The sequence below is a fragment of the Schistocerca gregaria genome, chromosome 2, assembly GCF_023897955.1.
Source record: "Schistocerca gregaria isolate iqSchGreg1 chromosome 2, iqSchGreg1.2, whole genome shotgun sequence".
Classification (NCBI taxonomy): domain Eukaryota; kingdom Metazoa; phylum Arthropoda; class Insecta; order Orthoptera; family Acrididae; genus Schistocerca; species Schistocerca gregaria.
This window is the reverse complement of record NC_064921.1, coordinates 427,320,153-427,340,255: the sequence shown is the minus strand read 5'-3', so window position 1 is coordinate 427,340,255 and position 20,103 is coordinate 427,320,153. Positions and strand designations below refer to the sequence as shown.

The 20,103-nt window shown below is 40.4% G+C and overlaps 1 protein-coding gene across 2 annotated transcripts in view; it reads left to right on the top strand.

Moving 5' to 3' along the window:
* The first annotated feature begins 6,339 nt into the window (after window positions 1-6,339).
* LOC126336181 (uncharacterized) overlaps window positions 6,340-20,103 on the top strand; it is a 52,536-nt gene continuing 38,772 nt past the window's right edge. Inside the window, exon 1 of one of the 2 annotated variants that reach the window (XM_049999686.1) lies at window positions 6,340-6,502. The gene's annotated coding sequence lies outside the window, so the exon portion shown is untranslated. Of the gene's footprint in view, window positions 6,503-7,435; window positions 7,481-20,103 lie in introns of those variants that run through there. The other variant, XM_049999687.1, reaches the window with a different exon arrangement.

Sequence of the window (20,103 nt, the reverse complement as noted above, 5' to 3'; positions counted from 1 at the left end):
AGGACATCATCCGTTTCATCACCACTGTGCTCCACAACATCCACCCCTTCCAGCGCTCCCACACCCTTTCCCAAATCGCCCTCACTGCCCGTTCCATCTTCCATCTTACCACCTATGCTACATACTCCCACAACCAGGCCCACTTCACCTTCACCCCCCTCAGCACCCTTGTCTAACTCTCCCCTCCCATGGTACAACAAACCTACCATATCCTGTACCACAAGATTCGCTCCCTGCCCACCCACAAACTTCTCTTCCTCCACACCCTCCGTCAGCACCGCGTGGATGCCTTCGTCCTTAATGAAACCTTCATTCAACCCCGTATCTCCATCTCCGCGGCTCCTTACACCTTCACTGCACCGATAACACGTACCCTCTTGCACTTGGCGGATTTACTATAGTCCACCTCAAGCACCTCTCTGTCCATCCCCAACCTCTCCTTAACAATCCTGCCATGCATCTCACACTCAGCCTCTTCTTCCCCACCCTTACCATCACCTGTGCCACCATTTATGTCCGCCCTTGCATCCCCAGCCCGTACGATTTCCTGGCCCACATTGATCGCAACTTCTCCACCTACGTGATTGCACCGACCTCAATATCCACAGCCATGATCCTGCTGACCTCCAGCAGTGGCATCAGTTTCTCACCACTCTCCAGGGAGACCTGGTTCCCATGCCTCAGCACACACGACCCGAATCCAACATCACCCCCGATGTGGTCCTTGCCTCTCTCAACCTCCTTGGGCGGATCACCGCCGATGTCCTTGACCTTATTGGCAGTGACCATACTCCTCCTCACTGTCTCTAATGGTCGCCATGCTTCAATGCTCCTCGTCCTGACGTTCCTCCTAAACTTGTCCATGATTACTCCAATGCCAACTGGGAGGCCTATCGGGACTCCATTCACACTCAGGTTGACAGCCACGACCTTACCCTGCAATCTCTTGATGACATCTCTTGCACTGTTGCCTTCCTGCACCAGATCTTGTCTGACGCCGTTGCCACCCAAATCCCCACCAAAGCTATCCACCCTCACTGCCCCACCCTGCCTCCACAGGCCATCCTTCTCCTTCGAGAGTCCTGCTGCCTCTACCACTCTTTCCTCCGCACTCGTGACAGGGATACACTTACCCGCCACCAGCAATTACAACGACACATTCACAACCTGATTACTGCGAAAAAACGCTGTGCCTGGCGCCAGACATGTACACAGCTCAACACCATGCTCCCCATAAACTCTTCCAAGTATTGGTCTGCTTTCCACTGCCTTACTAGGAAACACCCCACCCCCCAGTACCCTCTCCTCCTTAATGACCGTCCCTTTCATGACAACCTCAGTAAGGCCAACCACTTTGCCTCTCACCTCCCTGATCTTTTCTCCATCCCAGATGATCCCTACTTTGATTATTCCCTCTTCCCTGACGTCATGGACCATATGAATACCTCTGTTCCTCCCCTTGCTCCTAGCTTCCAGTACTTGGGCCACACACCACCATCTGAACTTAACACTCCCATCACTACACAGGACATCAGCCTCACATTCCGCACTAAACGCAACACTGCTCCCGGCCATGACTGCATTACCTACGACCACCTCAAACACTGCCCTCCCTCCTTCCTTTCAGTCCTTGGCACCCTCTACAATGTCATCCTTGCCACTGGCTTCTATCCCGACCTGTGGGAAATCTCCTGTATCCTGATGTTCTCCAAACCCAACAAGCCTCCATCTGATGCCTCTTCCTATCGTCCTATCTGTCTCACATCAGTGTACAGGAAAGGAATCCATCCTTTCCCGGCGCACCCATCACCACCTCCACCAAAACCACCTCCTCCACAACACCCAATGTGGCTTTCGACCTTCCTTCTCTGCTGATAACCAACACCTCCGCCTCACTCATCTCCTCTCCCTGCAGCTTAAGTCTCGTCGCTCCACCATTTTTGTCTCCCTTGACCTCAAAAAGGCCTACGACCGTGTCTGGCATCCCAGTCTCCCGTTTAAACTCCAAACCTACGCCCTTCCTATCAGCTACATACGTCTGATGGCCTCCTTCCTCTTCCACTGCCCCTCCTATGTTACCATCCAAAATGACAATTCCCACACCTTCTACCCCTCTGCAGGTTTGCCCCATGGCTCAGTCCTCTCCCCTCTCCTCTACCTCCTGTACACAGCAGATATGCCCCAAACCCGCCCCCCCTCCAGTACACCTCGCTCCTATCCTCCAACGGTCCCATCGCCTTCTCCAGAATCACCTTGACCTTTTTGCTGCATGGTGTAACCAGTGGTTCCTGAAAATCAATCCTCCCAAGACCCAGGCAATCATCGTAGGTTGTACCACTGGCTCCTTCCAGCTCCTGTATTTTTCCCTTACTGTCTGTGCCCGTCCTGTCCGCCTCACCCCCACCCTCACCTACCTTGGGCTCACCATTGACCGTCACCTCACCTGGATCCCTAAACTCCGCTCCATCCAATCCAAATCCCACAACCGCCTCCGACTCCTCAAACTCCTCTCTGGTCAGACATGGGGGTTACACCCCTCTACCATCCTCCACACCTACAAATCCTTAATCTGTCCCATCCTTTGTTATGCCAGCCCTGCCTGGATATCTGCCTGCCCCCAAATTCTATAAGTCCCTCCACATCCTTGAGCGTCATGCGCTCCACCTCGCCTTCTGTATACGCCCCCCCCGTCCCCCACGCGGTTCCTCTATGATCTCATTCCTTTCCCCCATCTGCTCCTATTCCTCGAACATCTACACCTCTACACCTCCCGCCGCCTTGATCCCCCTCACCCCCTGATTCCTCCTCTCCTCTCCCATCCCCGCCCCCTGCCACGTCTTCACTGTTGTGTCCACCCTACCCTCCATCTCTACACCCTTAATCTGCTTTCCCATGGTGGCTTCCATCAACTCCCCCTCCCGGATGATGGCCTCTATCCCTCCATTTATCCCTCCTATCAACTCTGATCCTTACTCCCCCTCCTTTCCTCTGTCCTTTTCCTGGACCCCCTCACCCCCTTCCATCCTCTTTTTTCCCCACCTCCCCTCTCTCTGCCCCCTTCTGTCTGCCAAGTGCTTTTGCATTTCCCTCCTCTGCCTCCTCTTATTCCCTCTTGCATCTGCCCTGCCCCTCTCCCATTTTAATAGTCCACTCCCTCCTTGGTTCCCCCCTTTTGGTTTTTTTCCCTTCCTCCCACCTTGTTGTTCCCCCTCCCCCAAGTCCCCCCCCCCCCCCACAACCATCTGCCTTTCTCTCGGGAGTGTCATCTTTGTGCCGCCATTTTCGTGCAGTGTTTTACAGTGAGTGTTTTACAGTGAGTGTTCTGTGTTGTGTTTTTTGGGAAGTGTTGCCAACAGCCATCATCTTGTCGCTGGGTGTGCTTTTTATTTCTTGCAAACAGAAACCATACTGTCACCATGTTTTTTAATTGTGTGTGTACTATGTTACTTGTCTGATTCCTGTGTCTTTTATTAACATTGCCAACCCCTTTTGCTTTCTGTTTTAACTTTCAGCATTTTTCCGCCATTTTACACTTCACATCACCGGTTTATCGCCTGTTTTTCTTGTTTCTTTTCTTCTTCCTTTTTTTTTTTTTTTGAAGTCTGTAGGCTGTAGAGCAGCGTACTAAGATGCTACCAGCCCGCCCCCTTCGGGGGGAATTGAAAATCAATAAAGGAAAAAAAATCGTTTTAGGGGCAGAAAATGACTAGTTAATAGCAGACGAGAAGACCTGTATAGTAATATTACGTTGTGTTCGCTACATTTCGAACAAAACCAGTTCATGAATGCAGACAATAACAAACTCGTGTGGAATGCAGTACCCACGCCGTTTAACGTCCCAAATAAGCCACCTCCACTGACGATGAAGAGGAAACTGTCAGACAGATTCGACATTTCTTCTAAAGCTGTAAAACAGTCCAATGACACAGAAGCAGCCAGTTCAACTCTCCATGTATCAGTGCCAGATTCGTGTGAATCGTCAACACACACCTGCTTTGACGATGAATTGGTCAGATTAAGTGCAGTTATTCTTGTCTTCCAAATACGTAATGTTTGGTATATATTTCATTCACTTCTGTTGTTAGTTACTTAGTTGTCCTTGCTTCCATCGTTTGATGACATTATTTTGTTAGCACCTTGTTCACTGACAGATTGAAAATCATTCAAATATTTGGCTTTGTGTGAAATGTAATATAATCAGCTCATCATAATTTTTTCAACATATTTCTCCAACTATTTGGCAGTTGCTTAACCTACTTAGAATAAAATAAAGATGAAGGTCGTACTTGAGGCAGCAGGCGACAATGACAAACACAGTAGGCCTACAGAACGACAATTGAGCTGTCTATCGCTTTTGCATGTGGAGGTACATGTCTGCGCTACTTACGTGTGAATCTGTGTGATTATATTCTTTTGATATCAACGTAGAAGGCTGCAATTCTAACCAATGTCACAAGTGTTTCTTCACGAATGTGTTGTAGCTTGCCACTCGATTCATGGTCTTTGTCCATACTTGTGCTTATTTTACAATAATTTTTAGAAACATATATGCCTTCTGATTCTACACAAACCCTTGGAGACAAGAAAATAACTCAAATATTTCGTAAATTACGTAGGAAATGGATGCAAAACAAACATTATGCTTACGACACGTCTGACGTTCACCCTACTTGCCGCTTGGAGCGTTAGTGTCGTTCCATCTATCAAACGGTAACAACGAACGGAAAAGAGAAATGTGGAGTTAACTGAAAGGATAGTGATAAAATCTTTGCCAGCATTGACAATTTCGTCGCTTGGTCTTGATGCGTTTGCAATCGCTAATTGTTTCCACATCTTTTCATATGGTGTGTAGGTAACGAAAGAATTCGCAAGCTACTGGTAGAAAATGTCTGTCGATGATGATGGAAAAATATGTGCAAGGTGCTATGAATCATCACAGCTTAAACCGAAACTTCTCCACTTTTGCTTGATCTACATACTCTTAATAAAGATAGGATACAGATCGCTGCTTAAATACATTCTATTTAATGCTTTCTGAACAAAATTTGAAAATAAAAATAATTTCGAAAAGGTCAAATGTTTCGTAAAATAATTTGTGTAGCAACAAATAAAATAGAGTAGAGAACCATTTGACACACTTTTTGAACGGAGATTTTTTTACGCAAGTACAGATAATGAGGCGCCAACTGAGAATTTAACATTCAATGTTTAACTTCTAAGATTTGCGAAGAATCCTGCAGGAAATAAACCTCATGGATTATGTAGGCCGTGCAGTCCGCTGTTAAGTGACCTCGACGTATTTCCATCATGACCCAGGGGATAAGAAAACTCCAACAATTTGTCAGTCTCAAAACTGTTTCAATAGAGAATCCTGCAAATAACCAGAAAGAGAATGGGTGTGCCGCAAGAAGTAATACCTCCTTCACAAGTGCTTCCACCATCATTATTCTTGCTCACTCAGTTTTCCCGACAGAAGAAGTACATGATTTCAAGCATCATTCAAAGGCGCGACAAATGTATGTTTGATATATTTTATTTCTTACTTTATTACTATGATTTCACAAAACATTTGAGTGTTTTGTCAACAAGTTTTTTTACAAGAAATTCGATAATCGCTAGAAATTCGGCATATTGGGCTTGAACACTCGTTGCGTGTGTGTAATCGTTGGTCTGCTTAGTAATTCCAGTAATGTAGGACTCAAACCGACTGTCGATCTTAGTACGGTAGTACTCTAAGCCCCTCTCTGCTTTGGAGAACAAGAATAAGCAGCATCTTATGTGAAACTATTTACGATTAATGGAACCAAAAGAGCGTCTCTTCATAAAGCAGGCAAATAGGCCATTGTACCCACCATATGTTTACAAGTCTACAATATTTTCCTTTTGTGCATGAGAACATTTCGGTAATATCTACTGCGCTCAGTTCTCTGAAGATAGGATATAAAAACGGTTCATATAAATTCTTTACTTATTGGATGTTGTGGTTGAGAGAGAGGGAGTGTGTGCTTGTGTGTGTGTGTGTGTGTGTGTGTGTGTGTGTGTGTCTGTGTGTGTGTGTGTCTTTGTGTGTGTGTGTTTGTGTGTGTGTGTGTGTGTGTGTGTGTGTCGCGTGTGTGTATATCTGTATGAGAGACAAAGAGAGAGAGAGAGTGTGTGCGAGAGAGAGAGAGAGAGAGAGAGAGAGAGAGAGAGAGAGAAGAGATATCGTGCCACAAGGACGTCTTAGAACTCGTTAACCTGTTATCAGAACCTTGTAGACTATGTCAAACAGTGATAAAGTGACACGTCGCTCCGCGCTTTTCTGTTAAAATACGCTGTGCAGAAGCACAGACACGATACGTCAATAGCAGCACTCGTTGCAGACATTCTCTTCCAGTGGTATCGAAAACCATGGATTTTCTTTGATAATTTTGTACCTCTGTTCCACATCCACATTTAGCGGAGTGCTAAGGAAGCTCCTGTAAAGCGAAGAACAGATCGTTGATTCTGTTTGTCATAAAACGTGAGTGTCTCATTTAACTTATAGTAATATGTCCTACTGTATTATATTTGTATTAATTTTTTTAAACTTTTGTTTAGAATTGGTGTTCTACCCATTATAACAATTAAATTCTGTGACATGAAATTCCATCGAGACAAACGTAATTTATATACTTTAGGCGGCTGAAGGCGATCGTTACAACGCTATTTTCCTTGAGTTCACGTTACGAATTTCTGATTCTGCTTCCATATATGACCTCTAGAGAACTAAAATTAAGTCAGTTAATACAATTTAGTTTGAGGAAGATATTTTACTTGTTAGTCTCTAAACTGGTTTGATTAGTCTTTCGTCTTCTCTTCCTGTGTTGTGCTAACTTTTTAATTTAAAGTTAACTGTTACACGCAACATCATTTTTACGTTTTGCTAATTTTAGTCTTTATGGTCCCTACAATTTTCTCCTTTAAAGCCCCTTCCAGCACCTTTTACGTATCAGCTACTTTTCGTAGACTTCTTTGCTCGCCTGTTATCTCTAGGGCCTCTTAAATTAATTTTTATCGACCCACAAAATTTTTTAACAGTGTTCTACATTTCCACATTCAAAGTGTCCTCTTCTCCATATTTCCTATGGTCAACACTTAATTTCCATACAATACTGTGTTATGGAAGTAATACCAAGAAACTTAAAGTCAGTGCGAACATTTATCGAACGGAGCTTTCTTAACCTATACTAACTCAATTCCTAATTCTCTTACCTTCAGTAGCCTAGCTTCCCAATTAGGGGAAATCATTCACTTCTATTTGTTTGCACTGGTTACGAAATTATGTAAGTGAAAAACTTTATTGATATCTTACGTTTATTTATCCTTAATCCATATATTCTCCTAAATGTACAGTTAATTCCACTCTATGAAGTTCGATTTCCGCATCGTTGGGCACAAGGGACATCTCGACCGACAACTTTACCGTTGATATCTGTTCTGCTAGAGCTTCCTGCACTCCGTAAGTTTTATTTCATTTTTTTAATAACGTGACTTCTGTTTTCTCCTTCACGTGGATTTTATGGATTGTCATTTTCCCTATTTACTTTTCGTCTATTTGTCTTATGATTTGGAGGGTCCTTCTTCAACTTGCATTATTGGAGACTTTCTCTAGGTACATAAATTCTCTGAGTGTCATGGTTATTTACTTTCACTTTCTTTGCTAAGTTCAGACCCTGAATTACGTCTTTGGCACATGCTACTGCAAAAGTAGTTGTCGTAGTACGTTTACTGAAAAACGTTGCTACTACATAATGACTGCAGTTGTTAATTCGTTAATTGTTTCAAGTGTACCAATTTAAAATTATTATCATTGAAATTTCATTCTTTTTCTTAGTAAAAACTGTACGTCCTTGCTTCGAATATGACGTAATGATACGGTGATATAGTTCATGCACAATTGTTGTGCACTAGCTTGGTCTTATTGTATAACTTATAAGGAAAAACAAATTACAAACACATGCTAAAAGCGCTACGATAAAACTACACGTTCAGACTTGTAGGTTCGGCAGTTTAGAAAATAGTCTTTGTTGTCAGTTGACCACTGAAGAACGAATATAAATTTCTTTGAGGTTTACACATGATTTTATAGTTCCCAGGATCTCCCTGACTTGTTTCATCTATAGCCTTCGGAGGAAATCCGAAGTCTCGTTTCAATAAATATATGAACAGAGGGCGTATGTCTTTTGCGTGCGTTGTTATGCAACCTACGGTGTCTGCTTAGTGTAATTTGAAATGTGAACCATAATTTTTATTTATTTACTTATTTAATATGTTTTTGAGTCATGTCTTTCGATTGTCTGATGCAGCCTGCCACGGACTCTTCTCCTCTGCCAACCTCTTCATCTCAGAGTAGCACTTACGACCTGAGTCCTCAATATCTGCTGGACGTATTCCAGTCTCTGTCTTCCTCTACAGTTTTTACTCCCTACAGCTCACTCTACGAGCTAGCACGGAAGTTATCCCTTAATGTCTTAACAGATGTCCTATCATCCTGTCCCTTCTTGTTGTCAGTGTTTTCCATACATTCCTTTCCTCGCCGATTCGAGGAGAATCTTCTCATTCCTTACATTATCAGTCCACCTAATTTTCAACATTCTTCTGTAGCACCCCATGTCAAATGCTTTGACCCTCTTTTGTTCTTGTTGTCTCACAGTTCATGTTTCACTACCATGCTATGCTTAGCTCTAACGTCCATTCTCAGAACTTTATCCTCAGATTATGGCCTATGTTTGATATAGTTGATTTCTCTTGGTCATGAATCCCGTTTTTGCCTGTGCTAGCCTGCTTTTCATGTCCACGTTGCTCCGTCCGTCATTGGTTATTTTACTACCCAGGTAAATGAATCCCTCAACTTTATCTACTTTGTTATCCCCAGTTTCTAGCTGTTCTCGTTTCTGCTTCTTATCATCACTTTCCTCTTTCTTCGATTTACTCTTAACCCATATTATGTACTCATATTCTTCCCTCTTGATTCTTGTACTGTATATATTTACATTGCCAGCCTTTCCCTAGAGCTTGTTCTCAGTATTTCGAAGAACTTGCACCATTTTACAATTTGATCTGAAGTCGTTCGAAGTACTTTTAAATTCTCGTTTTAATACTTGATCCCAAATCTCTTCCCTATCGACTGCAATACTTTCATCTATCATGGCGTGAGACAAGTCCTCCCCTCATAGAGATCTTTTGTGTACTCATTCTACTTATCCTCTCTCTCCACTGTATTCAACAGTGGAATTTTCATTGCATTCTTAATGTTACCGTCTTACTTTTAATTTCACTTTGTTTTGACTTTTTTGTATGTCAAATCAGTACTTCCAACAATCACTTCTTTCTTCGCACTTATCTTCCTGGTACCTACTATCTTCTGTCCCAGTTCTCTGATTGCCCTGCTTCTACATGTCCATTCTCTTCAACTATACTGCCTTCTGAGCTATTCATTATTGCTGTATCAATAGCCTTTGAGAACTTCAAGCGTATCTCGTGATTCTTTAGAACTTACGTATCCCATTTCTTTGCGTCTTGATTCTTCCTGACTATTCTCTTAAACTTCAGCCTACTCTTCATCACTACTATATTGCGATCTGAGTCTATGTCTGCTCCTGGGTACGCCTTACAATCCAGCATCTGATTTTGGAATCTCTGTCTCACCATGATGTAATCTATCTGAAATCTTCCCGTATCACCCGGTCTTTTCCAAATATACCTCCTTCTCTTTTGATTCTTGAAAAGAATACTCGCTAATACTAGCTGAAACTTGTTACAGAACTCAATTAGTCCTTCCCCTCTCTCATTCCTAGTAGCAAGCTCGTATTCTCCTGTAACCCTTTCTTCTACTCCCTCCCCTACAACGGCATTCCAGTCCCTCAGCACTATTATATTTTCATCTTCTTTTACGTACAGAATCAGCCGTGTAGTTTCCTCATATTCTTTATCTTCATCTTTTGATTCCCATGTCGGCACGTTTCTTTGAACTATTGTTGTTGGTGAAGGTGTTCTGATGAGAACAACTCTACCACTGGACTGTTCGTAGCAACTCACTCTCTGCCCTACCCTCCTATTCATACCATTTCCTGCTGCTGTTGATTTTACACTGACTCGTCTGACCAGAAATCCTTGAATTGTTTCCAATTCCCTTCACTGACCCCGCTACATCTAGATCGAGCCTTAGCATTTCTCTTTTGAGATTTTCAAGCTTCCCTATGATATTCAAACTTCATACATTCCACTCCGTGGCCCGTAGAGCGTTGCCGTTTCGTTGGTTGTTCACTCTTTTTTTTCATGGTCAGCACCCCCATGGCAGCTCTCTCCCGGAGATTCGAATGGGTGGTTAGCCAGGAAGCTTTCTTGAATGGAGATATCATCATTATACTTTTTCAGTTACAGGCCATGTCCTGTAGATACAAATTGTGTGTCTGTATTGCAGTGGGTTCTATTGCCTTCTGGATCCTCATGCCGTTGGTCACTGCTGATTCATGCGTTATTAGAATCAGTTTCCCTTCCCAAGGCCAACAGAGTGCCCTGGACCTCTGCTCGCATTTCTGTCATCTTTCACAAGGTCATTGGTAGAACGAGGGCGACTTCTTTTGCTGAAAGTCTTAGGGTGCTGTTGCTGACGATTTTTATTCAAAATTTAAACAATGGTGAGATTCTAACCTGGGATTCAGGACGTTTAGATTGTCAGTCATCACTTTTTATAGATATATGGACCATGGGTGGCAGGTAAATTCGTGCATGAGATTGAGCTCAACCCTTCTGGGTAACTGTGAATCTTGGCGCCCATCTGGGATGGCGAGGGATGCTGGTCCCATATCGAATCTGACAGGCGAATTAACCTTTAGCAGTACCATTGCGTTTCCCATAACAAGTACTGCCATGGATGGGATACGTTATGACGACCACAAAACAGATTAAAAAATATAAATTTCATTAACTGCTGCTGACTTGTACTCACATCACTGTTTTAAACATATACCTGCATTGATGTGATATGGCAGAAAGGCTATGGCCGACAATTCTACGTTGAGATGTATCACTTTTGAGGATGATGGGTTTTGTGATATACTTCTTACATAACTGGTGCAGTACCCATTGTTCCTCAGAACGTATTTCATGTGTTGCACTTCGCTTCCGAGGTGCTGCTGCTCACATATTCGTCTTGAGTGCGTTAAGAGCGTATCAGTCACACCTCTTATCTAGCTATGGTGATAATTTAGAAGTTTGTGCAGGAATGGATCCATGTATGTCGGTTTAAGATACACGCTGTGGTCTAGGTTCACACCATCTCTCGTAAGCAGCATACTTGGGAAGGATATTTACTGATCCTTTTATACCTCCATAGTAAAAGTAATGTTCGAATGGAGAGCGTTGAGATGTAGGAGCTCATCGAGCTGTTCCTCGTCATGGTTCCATAAGACGACGTTGAAGTACATGTACCAGACCTTATGGTTACTAGATACCAGGTCCAACAACTGCTGCGAATGCTCCATGAAGAACCTGGTAGCCACCGAAGTAAGTGGACTCCCCATGGCGACTCCTTCCAGCTGGTCGAAGAAATCGCTGTTGTACATGAAGTAGATCTGGGTGAGGCATCCATGAAACAGCTTGGTGAAACCATGCAGGAAAAGGGAGTCGATATGCACCCCACTGAGTGGCACTTCGGTAAACAAAGGAATATCATCAAAACTGATGTCGACTGGTCCAAATATTAGTTTCTTCAAGTTCTGTTCTAAATGTAGAATTAATTTCCTTTAAGCAATATTTGATTGAAAAAACTAATCTCCTCACGCTATCTCATTTCTTGTGTCACAGAAGTTATTATTTCTCTTGCTTGACCTTAGTTACGAAGATACAGAACTAAGCGGTTTGGAAGCAATGCAGGAAACGGAAATAACTTAATAATAAAATATGAGAGTTTCCCTGACTGATGAGAGTGAGGTAGGCTGTCGGAGAGCTTTGCTGTTTTCAGCCAAACGTCCTAGCGAGCATAAGCAGAGTGCGGAGTAGATGGGCTCCAAATTTTGGAACGGACTTCCAGTTCTGGCATAACGAAGGGAAACCTTCAAGCCTCCACAACACCTAGGTCGGAACTGGGAATACGAGCTGTATTTTTATATCTGGATCTTGACCATTGTCCCAGACAAAAACCAAAAGTTTCACTGTGTGTGTGTGTGTGTGTGTGTGTGTGTGTGTGTGTGTGTGTGTGTGTGTGTGTGATTATTTCAGTGAGATCACCAGTAAATGCTGCTTCAGTCGTTGTGTTTGCTTGACGAGTACCAGATGCCACTTACCTGGTCGACTTGAGGTGTCATCGATTGTCATTTAATTCCGCCCACGCTTTTTAGAGCATCGTTCTCTCTTAGCGGTTTTAGGCGAAACAATACAAAACAAAAATCGTACTGCACAACTACATTACAAAGCATTTGCATTATTACCGAACAGAAAAGATAAGTGTTGAAGACCAACCTCGTTCTGGACGCCATGCAAATCGCAATACGAGGAAAAGCTTGAAAAAAAAAGCCGCCAAAAACTAACGAGAATAGTAGTTTCACGTTCAACCAAACTGAAACAGACAGGCGTGAGTTGGAGCTTGTGATAGCGGATTTTGAGTGAGGATCTGCATGTCGCACGTGTTGCCGCTAAATTTGTTCCACAGAATTCTCACACAAGAGCAAAAAACCATGCGCATAAATGATTGTCAGTACGTGGAAACGGAGACTGAAGTGATCCAAATTTTTTTGAACAAAATCGTTACAGGTTATGAGAGTTGGTGTTATGGGTGTGACCTAGAAACCGAGCAAGCGTGAAGCCAGTGGAGGAATCCCAAGTCCTCCCCCCCCCTCCTCCCCCCAAAAAAGCGAGGCATTTAAGGCCTAATGGCAAGATTATGATCATTGTCTATTTTGATACTCGTGGAACTGTGCATCGGGAATTTGTAACCCTGGCCAGGTTGTTAACAGGAAGTTATCAGACGTCTGCGAGAGGATGTGCGGTGGAAACACTTGGAGCTTTGGCGATCAGATGATTGGTGAGCCTCTGTTTGCCATCTCAGGGATGGTCTGTCGTTCAGCATCCTCCGTATTCGCCAGATGTGGCCCCATGCGGCTCTTACCTACTCCTACGGATGAAAAAAAAAAAAAAAACGCCAAAGGGGAAGCGTTAATATGATATGGGGGCGGTAGAAACAGCACCGCAATGGGTACTGGACGATATGAAAGTTGAAGAGTTCCAAACATGATTCAAACAGTGAAAAAATAAAAAAAGACTTGACAAGTGCGTCAGATCTAATGGAGAGAACTTTGAAGCTGTCTGAAGGAATTTTGTATTTATTCAAATTTTTATAACAAAAATCCGTTTTTGGGGTTCCCCCCTAATACATTATCAGCTCATAGGTCAATACATTAGTGCGAAGCTAAACATTTCCAAAATCGCCTCCTTTATTCTTATCTTCATGTAAGTATAACATACGATCCCAACGTAAGCAAACTGGTCACATAGCTGGGGCCGCTATGTGAACAAAATGACTGCCAGGTGTGTAAGCGTATCCTATACAGACGATGGAAGTAGCTGTGCTTTAGTACGTAATCAAAAGATCGCTAGTCCCGGGTTGAAACCCTCTCCCTGTTCACAATTTGAATTAAAATGGTGGCAAAATATTTCCGGCATAAGAAGTCACTCTCGTCTTGCCAATAGCCTTGTCAAAGAGTGCATAGGAGCAGACATAGATTCTCCTCCTCTTAAGGGTGGGAAATTGCCCCTAAAAGGCGGAATAATCAGCAATCATAACGACATGAGGATACAGAAAGCAACAGAAACAACTACATTACAGACACGTACTCTGCAACTGAAAAAGTTTCACGATGATTCCGCCAGTGACAAAAGAATCCGGACTAGTGGCCCGTTCAGATCTCTGGGAGGGAGCTGCCAGCAGGCTGTTAACAATGGGAAAAAAGGTTCAATAACCAAAGAAAGAATAACGTTCTATGAGTCGGGGACAGAAGCTCGTCTGAAGGAATGTGAGATGCTTGAAAGTGGCAGCGAAGCTAGAAAATCTGAAATGGGAACAGCAGAGGCTCACTCTAGATATAGTGGGGGTCAGTGAAGTGAAATGGAAATACGGGTAGGGCAACATAGACAGTAGCACAGAATGGTATAACGGGAATATTATTCGTTATGACTAGGGAGATAGGACAGAGAGTGAGATGCTATCAACAGTCCAGTGATAGGGTTGTTTTCATCAGAATCTACAGCAAACCAACACCAACAACAATAGTTCATATAGACATGCCGATGTCGCAAGCAGAAGATGAAGAGACAGAGAAAGTATGTGAGGATACTGAATGGGTAATCCAGCTCGTAAAGGGAGATGAAAATCTAATAGTTATGGAGGATTGGAATACGGTTGTGCGGTAAGGTCTAGAAGAAAGGGTTACAGAAGAATATGGGCTTGGTTCTAGGAATGCGAGTAGAAAGACTAATTGAGTTCAGCAGTAAATATCGGTTAGTAATGGCGAATACTCCGCTCAGAGATCGCAAGAGGATGTGGTTACTTGGCAAAGGCAGGGAGATAAGGGAAGATTCTAGTTAGGTTTCATCATGGTCAGGCAGAGATTCCGAAATCATATATTGGGTTGTAAGGCATACCCAGGAGCATTTATTGACTCAGATCATAATTTAACGATAATGAAGCGTAGGGTGATGTTTAAGAGACTAATTAGGAACACTCAATGTACAGAAAAGTGGGGTACGGAAGTACGAAGGAATGAAGAGATACTCTTGAAGTTTTCTGAGGCTATAGATACTGCTGCAATGATCAGCTTAGCAACCAGTTCAGGTGAAGGGCAATGGACATCTTTAAAAAGTGGTGTGACAGAAACTTATTCTTGAAAACTTATTCAAAGCTTATTCATGAAGTGCAAAACCTCGAATCTGCTTCCACCTTAACAATGTGCAACCTAAATTCTGCTTGCACTCTCTGATCAGAAGTATCTGGTCACATTCTGGCGGGCACTAACATATGTCTCTGCAGGTCGAATCACAGGCGTTGAGGATGAGAAATGCAAGCGGGATGTTAAGCGTTTCACGTTGGGGCATTGTAGTGTAGCATTCTCGGTGATTCTTTCGGAAACCGACCATGATGTAACACTATTCCATTCAGACATTGCTTAATACGTTCCAGGTTCTAAAAAACATCTCTACGAAGAGAGAAATGGAGTGAAATACTGTAAATGTGTGGGAGAGTGCAAGGGATACGATACAGACTTCAGGTCACAAATTTTTACCGTATAGGACTGCACGCCTTTCAGCAGCCAATTTGCTTGATAGCACTGGTTCATTTTAGTGAACAAAAATGTATGCAACTCAAATGTCTTGTAATACTCTCGACAGCTAATCTGTACTAAAAAGAGATCATCTACACTATGCCTGTCAGTCCTCTTTCAGAGTTGTACTGTATGGTACTGCCTTTAGCCATATTGTTTCCATTAAAATATATTCCATTAAAACTGCAATCTTTTTTGTATAAGCGGTATGAAATTTTCGTCTTCATGATTTTGAAATTCAGTTTATTTATTGTTGCCAGCATTTCTTTTTCTGTAATTGCTACATCACAATTTGGCTAGCGTCCAACAACATACTAATGCATCAATGTTTTTATATCGTGATGAACTCCTTCCACACAACGAAACTGTTGGGTTCCTGTGACTTCTGCATTAGACTTAAGAACCACTGTTCATTCGTACTTGACAGTTGCTGTCATACAACAACCAAGGCCAGGGACCTCTGAAGGATGACAGGCTGTTCCGAAATGGTAGTTCACGAGGGCATACTGAAAAGTAATGGCTCCAAATTTTTTGTGTAAAACCTCTTGGAGATTTTTAAATAAGACAAACTCTATTAACATTCAACATCTTTATTCTTCATATCTACGTATTTGTTTCTGAACAGATTCACCATTGCAACGAATACATTTCACCCAACAAGAGACTAGTTTGCTGATACCGTCATTGTAGAATATTTAATTTTGTTAATGAAGCCACAACCTCACCTCTGCTTGTGCCGCTTCACGACTATCAAAGTGATGGTCTCGAATGTGTTCTTTAATTTCTGGAAAAAGATGAAAACCGGATGAGGAAAAGTTGGGACTGTGTGGAGGATGATCGATGACAGTGAATCCAAGGTGTCAGATTGTTGCAGATGACGCAGTACTCGTGTGTGGTCTGGTATTTTATGCTGTATGAGAGAGAAATTCGATTGCAGCACACAGTGATATCGTTTTGTTACGCACTGCCTTGTTACACCTACATTTCGGAGCTCTCTAGCGACGAAGGGTTGCAGGTTGTATCAGCAAAGTGAGAAAGTCGACTTAGTACTACATATGACATGCAATACCTCAAACGATATTGAGAATGATACTGAGAACAGAATAAAGAAATTAGAGTTATTACTTTTCAGCACGCTCTTCTATAACAAGCAGCCCACATATGATTTTCAGGAACTTTTGTGAAATTCCATGGAAGAAGGATAACAACTTTCTGAAACGATTCTAGTGCCTATATCGAAAATCAAGTATGCAACATCTGTGTACCACTTTATGGAAAAAAAACCATGAATAGAATATAAAAAATATAAAAAAGGCCAACCATTGCCGGCCGGTGTGATCGAGTGGTTCTAGGCGCTTCAGTCTGGAATCACGCTGCGATTGCTATAGTCACAGTTTCGAATCCTGCCTCAGGCATGGATGTGTGTGAGGTCCTTAGGTTAGTAGTTTAAGTAGTTCTTAGTTCCAGGGGACTGATGATCTCAGGTGTTAAGTCCCATAGTGCTCAGAACCAGTTGAGCCAACCTATTATTGATGCAGTCAAAAACGTTAATGAAGAAACTGAAGAATTTGGCAATAATATGCTGAATGCTATTGAAGAAAACGGAGACAAAAAACAAATTGTTCCTCACACTCATCACCATCAGAAATAATTTGGAGGCATATCACAAATTGAACAGAGTGCTAAGTGAATCAGAATAACAAGGTTTATTGACAAAATGAGAATAAAAAGTTAAAGACAGATAAAAGACAGCTCAAGCTCAGGACGCTGTTAAAAAAATAAAGGATGTTAGCAAACTAAAAATCTTAGCCAAAGAATGCTAGAATATATCAACAATAGTGAAGATAGATCAGTTGCTAGATTAAAATTCATTGGTAAATTAACAGTAAAATTTGATGGAGGTAAATTAACACTTGGTGACAGGACATATGAAGGTACAGATCTACTAATGAATCTCTTAACTAAAAGCAGATTACTACAGATGACACAAATACAGTATTTACTGGTTCTGATTTATCACATTATGCAGATATATTGTACCATTCTGGACCATTGGGTTCTGATAATAATCCAAACAAAATAAAATCAAGTAAACATAATAAATAAAAAGTTTGATAAAATAAAATGGTGATGATTATTTTCCTGCATTGAACAGAGAAATCTACATGATTCACTGCAAAGTGAAGATCAGAAACTACGTGTAGGCTTACTAAAAATTTACCAAAAAACCCACTTAGTGTGTTTGGGTATATGATGGTACAGATGTAATCGATGTAATGGCATTTATTCATGGAGAAGAAATAGCTAGAAATAAAACTTAACATAATGAAAAAAGTGGGAATAACACACATGTTAGCAAATATATTTAGTGTTTTTACTGTCAACAATCCAAAAGAAATTCCATATTTGATTAGATTTTTGAATAAGTTGCCATACACATTTTGCAAAAATGAAAAATATGGAAACAGATTAATTCATATTTTAATTAATGTATTACCATTAGAAATGTATTTCTCTGGTTATAATTTTTATGGTCCAAGAACAAAAGTAGAAAAAATATTACTGAGAGGCGATCGATGAATACATTCACTAGATGAAACTTGCAAAAACATGATGTTGCATATAGAGATAATAGAGGTGTAAAACAGACATGAAGCAGATAAAGAACTTCAAAAGAAAATTGCTTCTTATGCTTCAATTGGAGAAACATTACCAATAACTGCAGTTAGACGAATAAGGTATGGAAAGAGAAAAATTGGTATGTGTTTAGATGATAACAGTAATGAGTGGGGACTATAAAAATATTAAGACTTACAAACTTTTTTATGTATATAAACAAATAGCTTCACCATTGATTATACTTTACTACTTAGTGTGAAAATTAATCCTAAATCAATTAAAAGGAAACTCAATAATAATAATAAATTTTTAGCTGATGCACAAAGAAGAAAGACAGGAAAAAATTGGTAGTGATTTACTCATAACATTAAATATACCTTTTGTGAAAAAATTGTAACAGGTATTGCAAAGCAATAGAGGACAAGAATAAAGGTGGTACAGAATTGGAAGAACAAAAAAGGCATAATTTAGCAACAGAGAAGAAATCTTGCACTGAAATAAATTAAACTGCAGAAAATAACTCATATATATCCTAATGCATTACATAATTTTGATATACAAAAGCTTGCTAAAACATTTAAAATCAAATACATCCATGGGGTTTTATGATTTATGTATTACACATCATAGAAAAAATGAATCTTGGCTAGTTAATTTAGATACATCTGTTAATGTTGGCTCACACTGGAGCTCTTATTATACATGTGTGGGATTAAAATGACTAGTAGATAGAAAATAGAGAGTGTAATTAATTTATTTCAAAATTAATTAAGTTACATTTTTAAAGCAACTAAAGGTTATATTGATTTCAATGGTAGGTGATTAGTAGATATAAAAGATACTGTAAATCGTTATGATGTAGTTCCCAAACAATGATTAGTAAATGGCTTAGGTAATTTTGTTACATAACATGAATACATCAAGAGTCTCAGAGATTTTAAAGAAAGAAATGCGATTTATGATGGCATTTGGAACATCATAATAAAGAAATAAATAACATGAAAACAAACCTCCATCATGCTTAGATAAGAGAGAATTACTATAAAATAACTTAAGTCATTAGATCCATTAGTAAATAAGAATTTAAACATCAGAGTTATTAAAGTTCTGGAAATGTTGCAGTTTTAAGAATCAAATAATTGAAATTCAAAATTCAATAAATTGACTCTTATATAAATGAACAAACTATCAGACAATCATATTTGGTTTTGAGAACATAAAACGTTTGCTGACACACAACATGCAAATACAACAACAAAAAACGAAGACAAAGAATTTAAGGAATTTGTGCACTACATAAAACTAAGAAGAGTAAATTTTTTAAAAAAGTTGTTAGTGATGGTCTGAATATTTGTGATGAAACTGCCAATGAATGACTCAAACCAATGAGAAAAAACTGTAAAAGAATACACGTAGCCTCTCTAGGTATATATGATCTAGTAGCCGATCTAGTGGAAATGGATTCTGGTGAACAGAAATGAATTTAAAAGATAAATATAAGATGTACATATTTATAAACTGTAATCAATGCTTTTTTCAAAATATACTTAGTCTATTCCAGTTAAAGGTAAAACTAATAAAAATGTAGTTGATGTTTACTGAAAAATATTTAGAGAGACAACATCAAGAAATTTACAAGCAGATAATGGTACAGGATTCTATAATAAACATTTTCAAGAACTTATGAAAAAATTGAATATTAATCATTATTCAGCTTTTACTGTATTGAAATCATCTGCTGTAGAATGATTTAAATGGATGCTTAAAGAAGAGCTGTGGAAAAAACTTGCTCTTCAAAATAATTATAAATGGATTGAACTATCTCAAGAGCTGGTAGATGAATACAATAACAGAGCATTCAACAATAAATGAAGCCAATAGAAGTTAATGAATAAAATTATAAGCCAACTATCTACCTATCTTATGTAACCCTAAATATAAATTTGGTGTTAAAATTAGAATCAGAAAACTTAAAGGAATTTTTGAAAAAGGTTATAAAGCTAATTGATCAACATACATTTTTAAATCAAAGATGTTATTCACTCTAATCAAATCTAATTAAGTGAAAGGCATTGCAACAAAAAATATGAAAGGAAATTTTTATGAGTATGAACTATTGAAGACAAAATATTGTGAAGTATATCTC